At 36.8% G+C, this 16894-nt stretch overlaps 1 long non-coding RNA gene across 1 annotated transcript; it reads left to right on the top strand.

Moving 5' to 3' along the window:
* The first annotated feature begins 6 nt into the window (after positions 1-6).
* On the top strand, positions 7-15418 carry LOC108445588. Its single transcript, XR_001860513.1, has 3 exons — positions 7-353; positions 4640-4713; positions 15367-15418. It is a non-coding gene; the product is annotated as an uncharacterized LOC108445588 (long non-coding RNA).
* The last annotated feature ends 1476 nt before the right edge of the window (positions 15419-16894 follow it).

The raw sequence follows: 16894 nt of genomic DNA, 5'->3' as shown, positions 1-16894 counted from the left end.
GCCGCCCCCTCAGTGCTGCCACCCCAGCCAAGGGCAGCCAAAAGCCCACATAAGAACGAGTTTTGGCCAACACCGTAGAGCTGACATCGTTTACACCAGAGCAAACTAATCCAGATCACTCGAGGTTCATTATGTTAGAAAGTAACGGAAAGTGCTGTTCAGTGCAGAAGGCACGTTTAAGGTTGTCAAAACCCCAACTTTAAGACCATTGAGTTGTGGAGCAAACTGTCATTAAGGGAGCTACACCACGGATAAGGCCTTTCCAGCCGTAGCCCAGTGCAATCATAACTGTATCCTTCCACAGTATGAACAGAGTTAGTTTCTGACACAGTCCTGCAAGACTGCAAGATCAGGTGCGTGCTGCTCTCAGAAGCTGTATGTCCTCTAACCGTCATGGTAATGAAAGCAGTACTAGAACTTGGCAAACATTAATACAGTAAAACTCCCATCACAAAATTTAGCCCTAGTGCTATTATTATCCAAATAATCAACTGTTCTTGTATAGGCATGGAGACTATGTGGAGATACAGAGAAGTAGAGAGAAGTTTCAGGACGTTTCAGCAAAATTTTACTAGTTCAATTGGCTTTCTTACTGAGGGGATTAGGGGTGAGTTGATATTTCATAATGCTGTTTGACTTCCAGCCCTTTGCCTTGAGTCATGAATGCCAAGTTCTTTCATCTACCCAACAGGCATGTTAGGGGAGTTCAGAGACAATTTATGAATTGAAATGCCAATTTGCAACCTAGAATAATCCATTGCCATTTGGCTTTGACCTGCACACGTTTGAACAAGCCTTACTCACAGTTCTGCTGCATGTACCACACATCAGTCAATGGCTGGGTCCCCCAAAGACTAGTCCTCAAAATTTCTACATTATCTGTATATGAGAGAGCATTTAGTCTACATTAAATATTTCAGCAAACAGCCTTACAAAACTTGGAGAAAAACCTGCAGAAACAAGTAAAATACAAGTTCAGGCTGTTTGTTGGCAGCCTAAGCTCGCTTTCAGAATTTTTTATTTATTTTTAGTGTTTGAAAAGTTGTGCATGTTGGAGCATGACATACCTCCTCTCTTATCACTCTCATATGTAGGATGCAAAATCTTTGCAAGAGGGATGCGGAGGTGGGGGAAGTCCCTTGAGCAAAGAAGAAAACTAATATTCTACAGCAACATATGTATTTCAAGGCATATTGTATGTCTACTATATTTCTGCTAGCTAAAATTCCAGACCACTGATTAAAATTGTGATTAAAACTTAAGCAAACACATTGTTTTTATTTTAATTACTCATTTAGGTCCCAATCCTGCAAAGATTAAATGAAACCAATTAGATTCACTCAAATAAGCAGCCATGAGAGCTGTTCAAGTGTGTGACATCAAAGGTGTATGCACCTTTGTAAAATCAAATTCTTTGCATATAGGTCTAGCCCTAGCCAAATTATTATCACCATTTTCAGTGATGTTGGTAAGAACTGATTCTTGTCCATGGAGCCAATTCTGTTGGGTACTCGGCATCTTTGACCAAAGTCTAGGATTTACACCACTTGTCCTGGTGTCTGAAAAAGCTCAAGACTCTCTAAGAAGCAAAGAACACTGATTTTTAGTTATAAACTAATGTGTAACTCAGTTGATGTACATGAAGTTCAAAGATTGAAGCCATGACAAATTGCCACATTAAAGTACAATTTGGCACATGGGTTGGCTCACCCAGGAACATAATGATACACAGTTGGCTTTGGCATTTCTTTTATTTTTACATTTTGTGACAGAATAAACAGAAAACACATAATTTCCTCTTTAAACCGTGGAAAATTCCTGTACTCTTAACTATAGTGTTCAATCTTTGCAGCTGAGGAACACAATTACATACATAATCTACATTTTTACTTACTTTTTAAGTACTTACTGATCTAGTGATTAACTTCAGCCCAGGGCAGGATTATTTCACTGAGCAGGCATTGGCCCAATCCAGCAACATAATGTATTATCCTCACTAAGATGTATGAAAGCTGGGACAGTTCACTTTTGCAGGAGGTTTAGAGGTTTTCACGGTGCTACAGAATTAAGCCTAAGTAAATGTAAAATCTTAAAAAATATGCCCTGTTAAAACTATTAACATCACGGTTTTAATTTTTTTCCTCTTCTTCCACAAAATTCAGTAGGGATACTCCTGTGGATAACAACTACCCATTTACTGCTCTCAAAAAATTCTAGACTAGCTTCAGTTACTAATTTCATGTTATGGTCATAAAGCCCTAACCTGCGCTGAGAAGCCAGCTGAGTTCAGCTCATCCAAGCCAGGAGCAGTATTTATCTGTTAAGATGGTATCCAACCTGAACTAATTAATCCTTCCCAGGGAAAGGGGTTATTAATTTGCATACCATTCTATATTCACAGAATCATAGAATGGGTTGGAAAGGAGAATTAGGATTCACTTCTCAAAACTTTAGCACTAAACCCATAATTGCCTGGGTTATTTCCACAGTTTTAAGAAACACAGAATCCTCTCTGCCTTCTGTAGTGACGTTAGACTGGGGCCTTGGGACTAAACGTGGAGCTGGGGACTGTGTCCTGTCATTGATGGAGTACTGAATATACTGCCTGCTAATTAACAGATTCTTACGATGAATCCACTGCCATGAGTACAAGTGCACTTTAAATAATTGCTGCAGGATGTAGGCATCTGATGATCACTTACCTATTTATAGCACTATTTAAACATACTTCACCCACCAGAAGAAATGAAGGGTACAATAGCTCTACAGAATGTTTATTCCCAAATTGACTTGGAAATGTAATTGAAGACACAGATTTCCATAAATGAGCAACTTGGTATGAAAATGTTTTCTTGTCATAAAGTATTTTAAGATCACAGAAATTATTTTCAGACACTAGTAAGGACTAATTCTCGCAAAACTCTCATACTTTACACAGTGTCTAGAATCTTGTCAAGGCTAAAAGATTGTCCCAACCAATAAAGCATTAGAAAAAAAAAAGAAAGCTATGGAGGACCACACTGTCCTAAGAACTGTTCCTGTTTGCTTTTAAATTTTTGGATCATGTTCTACATTAAGCCAATACAGGTTCTGTAACACTGGATCCATAAAACAGGCCAGCAGCCATGCTCTTGAAATGCCAAAGAACCATCGGTAGTTTTGAAAATCCAGAAAAGAGTAAGCATGCTAAACCACTAAATTTCAAAAACCAAATGGATGAATAGGCATCCTGAAGGGATATCTTGTATGTAAGATGGGTTTGGAACTGGGATCAAGCACAGGCAGCATGTTCAGATGAGTGCAGTCATTGCCCAGCACATCCATTCTGTCCCTCTCTGAGGTAAAATGTTATTATGTAAAATTAGCTTTGTGTTTTAAGCTGATTTATTGTGCTGCTGAAAGCAAGGAAAGGAAAGGTCTAAAAGTATTAACCATAGGTTGCTGACTAGATATGGGTTGTTATGCTGCAGTAACTCCATTGTTTTAGTCATATGACTCTACCCAACAACCTTTAACATGAAGGTTCAGTTAATATAATTAAGCCATTAAAAGCTTCTTAGGAAATAACTCATTAATACAAACTAATGAAGTAAAATTCTACATTCCTTACTAAATGATCCTGCATTCCTTGAACACCTAAAACTTTTGCTAAAGGTAAGTAAATGTTAGCGTTGAACTGTTAGGCTTGTCTACACTTGAAAGTTACTTTGGATTAAGGCAGGGAGTGAATTTCAAGTGCAGCAACAAATCTGGAATAATTCCAAGCATGGACAAGTCATGTATAGTGCAATCCTGGAAGATACCATGGGTTTCAAACTCAAATCTGAGGCTACATATCCAATTCAAGTAACACATTTTTACAGATTTCAGATTTTAAAAAGGAAAAAGATCAAAACCCTCCAGCATGACTAACCATCTCCTTTGTGCCTCCTGTTCTCCCCTGCCTGCCTTACACAGGCTCCTCTATACCCAGCACTCTTCTACTGACTCTGATATGCCCCTTACCCTCCTTCCAACATTTTTCTGATAAGATTTTTATAGGCCCTCAACCTACCAAATGCAAACACAACAGACCAGAAGAGGGAGGAAAGAAAGAGATTATATGAGAGAAGGAAAAAATCAACAAAAGATCAAACAAGAAAAATATGAAACTAACATACCTTCACTGCTCAATCACTTCCTTCTGGCTGGATCCCATTCCTCATATTGTATGTTGTCTGTTTAAAGCTCAATGCAAAGTCTAATCAAATAGGCAAAAGTCAGTAGATTACTTTAAACTGTTCAGTTCCAGACAATTCTCTTTATTTTCTATCATAACACACCTAGACCTTAGTTACATAAAAATTATTAAATAACATATACTTTCAGATTCAAGCTCATATATTAAATAACTGATATTGACCCTGTAATACCTAAAATATAGAACTATACATATGGCTAAAACTACATGTGTGGTTTGCAGGATTGGGTCCCAAACTGCTGTATTCTGTTTTGAAGTTCATATTGCATGCTTGGGGTTTCAAGACTGTATTATGGGTGAAATTCTTTGTAGCCAATATGAAAGTATCACAGGCTAAAATCTTTTCATGTCTACAATTTCCTAATTACTTTATTAGTTTTTATCTACATAATTCCACAGGGCGCCAAATATTTTACTGAAAAACATCAAGACAAAGCTGCTGCATAGAGAGCTAACAACTTCAATTAGCAAAGGTAAGTGAATGAAAGGGATGCGAGACAGTGTAATTGTGCATTGAAGTTTGACACACTGTATTAATTATTTCTCTTGGACATTTCCTTTTAGCCTTTTTGATCTGTTTTTCTCTTTTTCTTCCTTTCCCAATCGATTTAATTGCAAGGACATGATAAAATGGGTCATGATAAAGAAATTAAAGGAGATTTAAGTACAGTCTGCCTCACAGATGAAGCAGAGCTAAAAATCAAGCTACTAGATAAACAGTCATTATCTTTCATAAAGTAAATTTTATCCAGCACAGTAAAAATGCCTGAAATAAGACTCTTTTAGCTATATTTCTGTCACATAATGAATAGGTTGGCTAGATGGTCAGAATCTAGCTATACATACCAATGAAATTTCATGTCAAGTAAACAATCAAACCTAAAAGACCCCAGAAAAAAACCCCACCAAACCAAAAAAAACGGAAGTGGCAAGTCCTTATTTTAGTAAATAAATCTACTGTTTTATTATCAGTCTGCAAAGTGGTTTGAGGATGAGGAGGCTGTGAGATGTTTATGAGGTGATGCCGTGTGATATTTTTGAAGTCCAATATAGGGAATCACATTTTAAAGCAAAGCCATCAAGTGAGCCTCTCTTCAGTATACAGTGTGTTTCCAAACATGCTCCCCACAAGAAAAAGTCACCCGTTTAAACCTATTAGCTGTATGAACTTAAATGCCAACCTGTGGCAAAATTTTGGGATTTGGGAATTATCAAGTAATGCATTGCTTATGCTCCAAATTATTTCTTTAATTATTTAAACTCCAAAAGTTCGAGGAAGGACCTCTGCACTGCTGCTCTGTGCTTGGGTCTAGCACTGCTCCTGGAGAACACACCTTTTTTTTTTTCTTTTGCAATGGAAATTACAAATACTAGTGCAAAACAAATTTGTAAAAGGGCTTAATTTTATACTTTCCTATGGGACTTACAGTTTAGATCCAGCTGGAATTATGAATCAACATAGAAGTTTTTCTTTCACATATACAGTGCAGCATTAACTATTTCAGAGAACATATTCTTTTGTCTTTGTGTATATGAGAATTTGAGTCTTTTTGCAAGTATTGGATCTGATTTTTATCCCTCCAAGTGCTGTGCAATACACGACATTCCTTATTTTGCTTTAGACTGCTACTGATTAATGCCTTATGTTGGATATTTTTTTGTTTTTCCCACATGTTATTTCATCATCCTTGGAATTACAATAACACGTGCCAGGGAATGTGACCTATCAGTCTTAACCGTCCTTCATTGAGTCTGGATGGGGATGTAAGACAACTACATACATATAATATATGAAGGGTTTACACTTTTATCTGACACATCATTTGCTGCTGGAAGGCTTTCATGTCATACATTGATTCATAAAGTATCAATTATTTAGTGTAGATGCATGTGGAATGCTATAAAAATCCAGTCTTTGTTGCCATTTACATATTAAAAAAGCCAAATGCAAGTTTCTTTTTCTTCAAATATGCACAAAAGATAGGAGAGATCTTGAGTAATGAGACAGAGGAGGAAAAAACAACCCAATATTCCATCTGCTCCTTTACCAAACCTTGAGGGAAAAGATTAGTCTTTCTACTTCTTGGGTCTCTTGATTGCACTAGTGAGAATAGGGTTTGTGGAGAAAGACAATCTTTCAACATAAAAATCAACACAAATAACTCGAAAGCAGCTGACCAACACCACTAATCACAGCCCAAATCTGAAGACAAAAAATGTGAAATACCAGTTCATAAGCAGTCCAAAGTATATTCAGCTATCTGTATCTTCATTAATATTCCTCGCTATGGGCCCAAACACAAGCCTTAGTAATTTTCACAGTTGCTTCTTGTAAGCCACCACGATTCCCTCCCTTAGTCAACAAGAATTTTACATATTTCTTGATTATTCCTTCCACAGAGCTGGCAATGTCAAATATGAAGGCGATAATGAGCTGAAGGACATCAGCAAACGAAGTACGTCAGAGCCAGTGCCCCCACTGTTACCAAGTGAAAATTGCTAAAAGCAGGGACAGTCTAGGTCCTGTTATATCACAGGGCCAAGAACTTTTTGCACAAAATAGGTTGCTTACAGTTGCCACATGTGATCTATGTATCTGTTGAACCATCTGTAGTTTAGCAGACGGGCAACAGAATTGCACACTCAATGCTGTTGAAAACCACGGACAAAAAGAAATAATCAAAGGCAAGTTATGCCTTTAGCAGAGATTATAAATACATGTATCTGGTAAATTTGCTGTTCAGGCCTTTCAAATTTTGCTGTTGCCTGAGGGATTAATTTTATCTTAAGGATTGGGAGTTTCATTTGCACTTAATTTTTTTTTTTTTTTTTTAAGATCTTTACAGGCTGGCATGGTAGGTGGCCACCACAGGAATACAGATCTGCAGGAGGTTTCAAAACTTATACTGAAAACCTCATGTTTTTATGAATTAGCCAAAATGTACCTAAGAGTTTTCTACTTCTATAGGGTGTAAGACACCAAAAGTCTGAAGAAAGAAACACTATATACTTGCATTTTCTTGTTGATACTTCATTTGTTTAGTTCAATTGCTCTTGGGGAGAAAAAAAGAAAAAAAATCTACAAACCATTTCTACACAATGTGCTCTTTTTGCCTACCCTAGAAAATATACTGATCTATAGAAGTACACAGAGAGAGATAGAAAAATCTATAAACCAGGGAGCATTTTCTTATCTCACAGATAAAGAACACATTTTTTCAGATTACTCGGATATCTAGATATTTAGATGTCAAGATATTTAGATATTATGAGGCAGCAGAAGCAGAATAGTTAACTACATTGAAAACTATTCCTAATGTGCAAACCACAAAACTAGCACTATGAGGGTGAGAAAGGCCTCATGCTAAAGAACATTGGCTGGCCTCCATCTGTCTCATCCTGTTTCTCCCATGAAATAGACCAACCACTTTGTTAATGAACAGTAATTAATTCCAGAAGGAACAGGAGATATAAGAGCAGATTCCCATAATCTTTTTTTTTTTTTAAAAAGCAAGACCTGTTAATGATCAGGCTGTGGGTATCTCTCCATTGACAACTAGCCAGGTACAATAGGAAGTGGTCTATAGAACAAAACCATATGTGTTGAGAGTCTGGTATCTACACTAGACACAGCTTATGGGAAGTTATTTCCAACCAGTTCCAGTGTGGACTGCATGTTCATTAGTTGCTGGAGCATGCTAGGTCCTGGGTCACAGTTTAATTTTACCCAGGAGGTAATCCCCTTTGTGTCCTCTGACACTGTAAACCACCTTGAAAACCAAAGCTCCACATGTGGGAATTACTAGGAGGTTCACTTCCAAAGCCTGATCCTGGTGCAACCTAAAATGCTGATGGAGGCATATCCCAAATACCTCACAGGACACAATTTAATTCTCTTCAGGGACACACATGGGCAAGAGAAACTGACAGACAAGATACTGCAGAGCACTGACAGCACCAGCACTTGCTTCCTGCCAAATACATGCATATGATACTATTCCAAGATGTTCACATTCAAAGGGAATGCAAGTTCACAAAACATTTTTAGGTCTTTGCTTCTAAGTGTCGAAATCCATGCTAATGCAGAGAAATAGCTTTCACGTACTGCTCTGCCCTTCTTCATTCCTATTTTGACTCTGTGTTGTGTCCAGGATTTGTACTGGCCCTTTGCTAGGGAGAACTTCACTGACTGTCCATGAAGGGATTGTAGAATCCTTCTCCCCAGTCCTCTTTCTCCTCTCAAACAAAACACAAATGACTCTTCCATTAGCCTTGGAACCTTACATATCCATACTTGTATGTGTGAGGCAAATACACCAGAGGAGATACTGTGTTGTGCTGACCTGTATTTCGTAAATGGTTTTACTTCTTCAAGGTAAAAATAGTCAACCACAGTTCTATGTCATTGTATGGGATGGAGCTCAGATCCCTGAAGAGAAAACCACTGAATTCCTTGGTTCAAAAGGTTTAATGTTAGAAATTTAAAAGGTAACAAATTCTCTTAAGTGCACAAGGGATTACGAAAGTAATTTCTTAACAGTTGCATAATAAATCCCACATACATTAATGATAAAACAGCCTTATTTACTATAGGTTGAGAAAACTTGTTTTTTACCAAAACAAAGAGTGATTTTTCAGATACAACATATTTCTTTTACCTTTTACATTAAAAAGTACAATGGCAACAAATGAAACCATTCATCCAGCAGAAAGGCAGTTAGCATCTGTTAGGTCAAGTTAGCAAAAGACAGATAAAACATCTGACTGGGCTGCTGTCTTTTCTAATTACAAGACATGCAGTTAATGTTTGAGAGTAAATCCTATCCTAAGCAGTAATACTGAGGCCCATGTTGACTTTGTTTATTTGTTGAATTTCTGTGGGTAAAAAAAGAGTCCAACCTATTCAGCAGTTTAGTTGAATTTTCTTGTTCTGTGTGTAGTTTTTGAAATGCAGGCTTGTTGTATTACTCAAAACTTAGACCTTGGTAACTATTGGCATTTTATTAACAACACTATATGTACATTTTTTACTGTAACCATATATATCTCTCAGAGGGGCATAAGCTGGGGACCATTCATAGCTCATATTTGTTTTCCCCATGCAGCCCCACATGTGGTGAACAGCTGTAGAAGTTGTAAAATTGTCTTTACACATTGCGCATGCTGTTGAATATAATATACACACACATTTTGTATGAAGCAAGTCCTGAAGCAAAATAATGTGCTGAATATTTCTATTTACTTATTCTGTAAATATTTGTCTTTATTTAAATAAAGACAAATGTTTTCTTTTAAATTCTTCCAATAAAATAATAGCACTTAATTATTCAGAATTGCAGGTTTACCAGTTCTTACCACAAGCAAGCCTTTTAACCACGTCTGCTATGGCAAAGAATCAAATGCTGTCAAAAGTGAAACTGCAAAGCAACTGTTACTATGGTATTGTGACCAGCCTCACTGCAATAAAATACAGAAATGAAAATCTAAATTGTTACTTACATATACATTTTGCTCCAGGGTACTATAAGCAAAAATGAAAACAGCTGACAGTGAGTCACCCTTCTAGATAATAACTATTGCTAATATGAATCTGATGTGTTGAAGGGTGGGATGAAGCTCCAGAGACTAACACCCCCCTCGTTAATATTCTATACCAAATTGAAAGAAAGGTGGGGTGGTTTCCCCATCTCTAGTGAGAGCTTAGTTTTCTGAACACAGCTAAATCAATCCCCACAGAGCTATCTTATCTGCAAGGCTCATGAAAAATATCTGACAAGTAAATGGTTAGCATTTGGAATGGACCACACTGAGTGAAGTAACAGTTATTTCATAAGAGATTTCCCATGGTATATATTCCAAAACCCAACTACGAGGCCTTCACTCCCACACCCACCACAAATGATAATATTTGAATCCTGTGCTGTACTATTAATACACTCAGGGCCATTTTAAGCAGCAAAGTACATATAGCCAAGCACACTAAAAGGATAGCTTATTTCTTGGTTATTATTAAAAAAAGGAAAGCAGACCTGTTTAAATGAGGAACACTTCCCTCTGCTCCCATTTTTCATCTGCCAACAAATACAGATACTGCATGTGGGACATATCACATACCAGAAAGGAAAGTGTTATACAAGCCCACTGTTAAATTAGCTATGTAAATGTGAGCAATCTTTTTTTTTTAGTTTGCCCCTTTTTCTGCTTTCTCATAGTTCTTGTAACACGTTCAAAAGAATAAGCTTTATCCTGAAAATTACTATTATTATTTCAAAATTATTTACAATTTTTTATTATATTTTGATCAACTATATACTGTAGAAATGTGCTATCACTTTGATTTTAAAGTTAGCATGTATGAAAAGAGAAGCAATTGCCCATACAAATTGTCTGCCAGGTCTTTCACACTTATCTACTACATGTTTTCGGCATACACGAAATCTGGTCAAATTAAACTTAAATATTTTTCTTGTCAATTTATTTTAAAAAAAGCAAACATGAATTTAATCTTATTTGTGGATCTGAAAAAAGAGCTTACATTAGCTTGACAGCTAATTTGAGCAATTTTACAAAACATTTTCATTATAGTATCTAATTACAGTGCTCTCTTTTTTTCCTTAAAAAAAAAAAAACAACACAAAAAACCAACAAACCCAACTTTTACAAAGTGGTTTTACTTTATTACTTTTAGTATTACCTTATGTTTGTTCTTCATGCCAGAACAGCACATGGATTATTGTGGTGCTCTAATTTAGGGTATCATCTTACCCATCTGTGCCAGTGAAGTTCTTAGGGAACTTCATCCATAATTCTTATCTTCATGAAGCCCCAGTTCAACCATTACTGATGTATGTACCAATCAATTAATAAGTTGTTCCCCTCAGAGTTAATGAAATTGCTCGAGCGTGTAAGTTTTGTTGCCAAGAACTGTGATGAGATCATCTGCCTGGAGAGATGCAAGTTGGAACCCCTCACTATTTTGGTTTGCATGAATTCAGTTCTCCTAGTGGTACTAGCAAACAAACACTAGCCAAAGACCAAGACTCAAACAAAGATGAGACTCAGGCCAGAATAAGCAAAGAAAAAAATGCATACTATGCTGTAGGTTGCTGCCTTTCTTCCTTGTGGGATAGTGCATAACTCAGCCAAGGTTCTGATAGCTCTGCTTATTGGGAAAATTCACACATTGACACGAGTGCTTGAATCAGGCCACTTCAGATTAAAGAGCCTGTGACTTCTAGCATGTAGGCATATGTTCACCAGACAATATGTTCTACCAAAAGTTAGACTTTTTTTCTCTTATTACAGTAATTGTCATGTGGCTAAGCCATTGTTGATACATAGGAGTAAGACTGGACTTCTACCATAAGGATTATCAACGTACCTACTGTAAGAGATTCAGAACCAGTTTCTTCAAACATACAGAGAATGGCTTTTCTTCCAGCAGAGATCTGGGAGAAGAGGAGGGGGAGTTGGAGAGATCCTTCAACCAGGAATGCAACTTCTAATAATCACTTACAGATGTCAGAGTAATGTTCTAGGATCTTCCTATGTGTCCAAAGCTCTTATTTGTAACATATGCAGAATGAAAGCCCCTTGCATAAGACTGTAAATAAGCTTCTCGACTGAAGTAGTTGTGGCTCAGCCAACTTCAGCCCTTGGGACAGGGAGGTGCAAAGAGGGTAAAGAGGCCTAATTTAGTAGTAACACACTCAGGTTCTCTTATAATTTTGCCATTACTTTAGAGATGGGATGTCTTTAGCATTTAGATTCCAAATCACCACAAACTATAGGAAATGCCAGTGATAAAGCAAGTAAAACCACACCCAGCATTACAGGAGAGAGATTTGAATTCAGACATGGAACAGTAATGAGAAAAAAAGAGAGTTTTCACTTAAAACATGTGAAATTCTCTGCTAAAAAGAGAATGAAAAAGCATCCAGCTCATATATGTTGAGGAGAGTTTAAGTGTACCCAGTTTTCACAGTAAAGTGTAACATATAATTAATCGTATTTCAGCAGTAAATGTTAGAATGCTGAATACCTCGTTTATTGGAAAGCACTTCCAAGGCTTCAATTTCAGATAGTCTCATTCAAAGTAGCTGTTTCATAGAAATTATTTGTATAAATTAAAGTAGCAGTTGATCTTCATGCTGGTTCTTAACTATCAGGCAAAACTCTTAATAGTGTGTCTTTAACGTAAATCAGGGTCACACTGGAGCTGACATATTTCCTTTATACATGAAAATAAATTGTTTACAGTGTCTGTCATCATATGTACTTCAGGATCAGAGACAACTTGACTGCATCAATTAGATTTTCATTAGGATGCTAATCAGCATTTTTTCCAGCAAAAAGACACCAAAGTGTGTGCGGAAGCATCAGCTGTGTCTGGCACCCAGGTTTGCTGAAAGGGGAGCAAAACAGGAAAGAAAAGCACACCTGGAGTCACCTAGACTCCTGTGTTGGAGGTCAGTAGAAGAAGACCCAATACTTCCTTTCCCCAGCCCTAAGCAGCCAGAGGGGTACCTGGCAGTGCCCTGCCCCTGCAGACGGACACGAGGTTCCTGGCAGGAGCAGTAGGAGCTCCAGCTTCTCACCAGCAGCATGGGAATCAGCAGCACTGCTGGGCTGACCAACTCGAGCTACATTGATGGCCCCAACACTGAAGTAGCAGCTTGTAACCCTTGGTGATTCTACAAGCTAGTGAAGTGTAGGAGGTTGAGCTGGACTTCCCTTACATCATACAACCCAGGAAACACATGCAGATTCCCCCTAAAGCTAATAGGTGTCAGGGCACCATGAGGACCCCATTCTACATCATGGGGAATTGCTGCAGTCAGAGTGCATTGCTGTGCTGGATCAGGCCCATGGTTCAACTGGTGCACAGCTTTGCCCTTGGCCACAGCTGCTTCATAAAACTTAAAAGTGTTTTGAAAGAGGTAGTTAGGTCATACCTGCCTCAGGTAAAGATTCTTCTAGACCCCATAAGTCAGTAGAGTGTTTATCTCTTCTCTAAAATACTTAATTCTTTACTTAACAGTATGTCACATCTGAGTAAGGATGTGTTTTAGTTTTGTTTTGTTGAGTTTTATTGATGGTCAACTCTTTTTCTAAATCCCAATAAACTCTAGATATCAAACCATATGTTGAAATAATGATTTCCCCAAGGACAATACGCATTGCATGAAAAACTTCCTTTCAATTTTGCAGGCAAAACATTTCAGTTTTGTGACTATCTTATTCACTGTGTTTTGTAAGATAAAGTGAACAGCCATTCCTTCTCTAACTTAGCAATATTTGCTATTACTTTTTAAAACCAGATGAGTTATGGCACGTCTTATTTATCTAAGGTATATAATTATCTTATTTGAAGTTTTTCACCTCTCTCAATTTGAAAGCTTTTCTGCCTTTTTATAATTTCTTTTGACCAAATTAATCTTGATGTAGTCTGCTGTAATTTTGGGCAAGAAAGACATCGCAGCAGCAGGAGTCTTAGGAACATCTGTGACAGATACTCTGTCTTTTATGTTCCTGTTACATTCACAGTGCACAATGATGAGATGCAGGGAAAGCCCCTTGCGTGAGTGCACACAGGGAATTGAAGATGCCTTGCAAGCAGCAGCACTGGGCTTTCTGTATTCATAGATGTCAAACAGACAAATAACATCTCTATAATTTTACTTAGAGGCAAAACATTTTGCCCAGCAATAACAGAAGACAGTTTCTCTCTGTATTAACAAGAAACAGCAATACAGAAAAGTGAAATGTTTCCAGCACTGAGGTAAATCATTTTAGGACATGTCCAATAGCCCTTGTTGGAAACCTTGTACAAATGAGGACTGGCATTTGCCAAAATTTTTCATCGGGAAGGAACACCAAAAGAATTGAAAGCTATTTCAAATAAATGGAAAAGTAAATGGTACATTAAAAATTTTACAGAATATGTATTCAAAAGAACTTCAGCAACACAATTCAGTTTAGGTTTCCCAAGAGCCTCAAAAAAAAAAAAGTATTGAACAGGCCTTTATTCATATTTCATGAACTATCAGAATTATTTATGTTCCTACATAATTTTGCAGAAAGCTACAGCTAACTGAGCACCACCTGAGAAATTTACATGTTCTGTGTAAAATCATACAAGACAAGACAGGATTGCTTCAGGTGGTAAATTGTACTTTCGTCCTCAGATCCTCACTACAGGACAATAATACCTGAACACAAGCAGATTTTGCACAGAGAAACCAGTCTGAGATTCCTCTCAGTGTTTCATTTGTTTGGTAACAAACAATGAGCAGGTGCTTATTCTGCAAGAATAAGCTGTCACAACCCTCATATTTATAAACTGCTGCAGCTGTAATGAACCTCAATCCCAGCTCTGTTCATTGCATCCATCAACACTTCACACTTCTCAAAATTTACCATTAATGCATGTAGTACAAAATGTTCATAGAGTATTTTAAGTATCCTGTAAGACTCCACCTCAGCTCCTCAATCTAGCTATTCAACTACATAAAAATTTGTTCAAAAGTATTACTGTAGTTTACAATTATGCAGCTTTAAAATTAATGAGATGCAATATGAAACAGTAAATCAGATTTTTCACTTGTTCATATTTTCCTAGATCATAATTTCTAATAAAGTGAAAGAGGGGACAAGATAGAAACCTCAATTAATGTTAGCAATAAAAATACTTCTATTAAAAAAAATCTGTAATCACATAACCATTATACATATGGATCTGTCCATGTATTTTTTTTTCATTTTAAGCAGCGAAATGTCTCAGTTATGTTAGGATTATGCAAACAGAAAGGAAGAGTATTTGCCACAATACAGAAGTAACTACTGTCGCTGTTCTGTGGCAGCCATAGAAAAATCTCTGTGAAAATGCAAACAAACAAAAAAATTCTACCTCCTTTCCAACAATTATGTTGCAACTGCCATTCAACAAAATATGTTTTCAAAGGGAAGCAATTAATTTATTATTCTACTCTAAACCTATTTGCACTGCCAGCCTGAGATTTTAACTTGACGGATACTGATAATTTTATTTCTGATTAACTTTTCATTTTAGATGTAATTCTAAAATAAGTTTTATATTACTAAACTGACCTTTTTTTCCATTTCAGTAGTCCTCCTATGAGAAGAAACAGAACAGCAGGACCTGAAATAATGTAAGGTATCTGGTTAATTAAAAAAGGTTTCATAAAGCAAGTTTTACCATGTTTAATCTACCTGGGAGTTATTTCTTCTTTAGTGAAGAGAAAGATATAGTTCATAATTATTCCTTTTTAATTCTTGATTAGTGAAGTCAAGAACTGTGATGCCTCATGAGAGCTGTAAGAAATCCTAGGTTTGATCCAGCTCTTATTAACTTTAACAAAAGCTCCAGTTTTCCCTTGATATCTCCACTGTACTACAGGCAAACAATCCTTTTCATTTCTTTTCTTCTACCCTTTCAAAGATAATATATTTGTTTATAAGGAAGTAAAAAGCTATTTTCTGCTTAATATAGGAATATATTCTCAGTCATTTTTTGAGATTATTGATTTTAATGATTAAGTTAATTAATTGGATTAATCAAATAGCTAAATAAATACAGAGCACTTACACCTTCCACAGAATTACAGGGGTTTAGATCTATTTTAGGACTAAACTCTTAACACATAACATTCTTTTACAATACAGCTGTAATTTCATCTGGCACTCACACAGCACAAGAATGTACAGAAACAGATGAAAATATACAAAGTAGCTGGATGCATTTTTTCCTCCAATATGGACATTGTACACATTTTATTCACAATAATATGTGCACAAAGTACAGTGGGATTTGTCCCCTGCACGCAATTTTCACAAATAGAGAATGCTGAAAGGTCACACTGTTAATGAGTCAAGTAATTTCTCTGCATTTAGAACATTCCAGGGCTGGATGGATACCATAGTGGATTTATGTTTGTAAGAATCACCTGGAAAAGGTATAGGAAGAAATGAAAATAAGTTGCACAGTTTTTGTTACTTGGAGGCAGAAAAGCTGTCTAGAACAATTTGCTCTTAATGGCTGTTTCAGCTCGAAAGAGGCCCTGAAGTGAAGAATAAACAAACTGTCACAGGAACAGAGAGTAAGTCTCTTAAGATCAGGGTTAAGGTTCATTGGTACAATTGCTCTGGGCAAAACATTACCGCATCTTGGACTAATCTTGGCATGCAGATAAATATAAAGGTACAGCACTAATGTACATATAATGCCTTTTCTGTAACCCCTGCACGTGCAATACAGCCAAATGCATAATGCGAAATACAGCATCTTGCGAAAACGAAATGGGAATTCTAAATATGTTTAAACAGAGGTTTAGAAATTCAGAAAGCTAGATAATAATAAACAAAAGTTAGATAAACAGGCTCTGCTGTCAGTCTTACACAAGTTGTATTACCCTTGTTTAAGCTAAAACTGACTCCAGCCAGCCATTTATCTCAAAAAACCCAGTTTTCCCACCTACTACTTGCCCTCAGCTTTTTCTCCCCCCAAAAAGCCTCAACATTTTTTCTGTTTTAAAAGATTAATTTAACATACTTTGACCCTCCCATGAAGAAAACCAAATATGCATAGTGGAGTTTCATGGTGGAGGGGTAAGTACTCCACATAATTATTTAAGT

The sequence above is a fragment of the Corvus brachyrhynchos genome, unplaced genomic scaffold (genome assembly GCF_000691975.1).
Source record: "Corvus brachyrhynchos isolate BGI_N302 unplaced genomic scaffold, ASM69197v1 scaffold101, whole genome shotgun sequence".
NCBI classification, from domain to species: domain Eukaryota; kingdom Metazoa; phylum Chordata; class Aves; order Passeriformes; family Corvidae; genus Corvus; species Corvus brachyrhynchos.
Note: the sequence above shows the minus strand (reverse complement) of the source record. Positions and strands in the feature narration are given on the sequence as shown.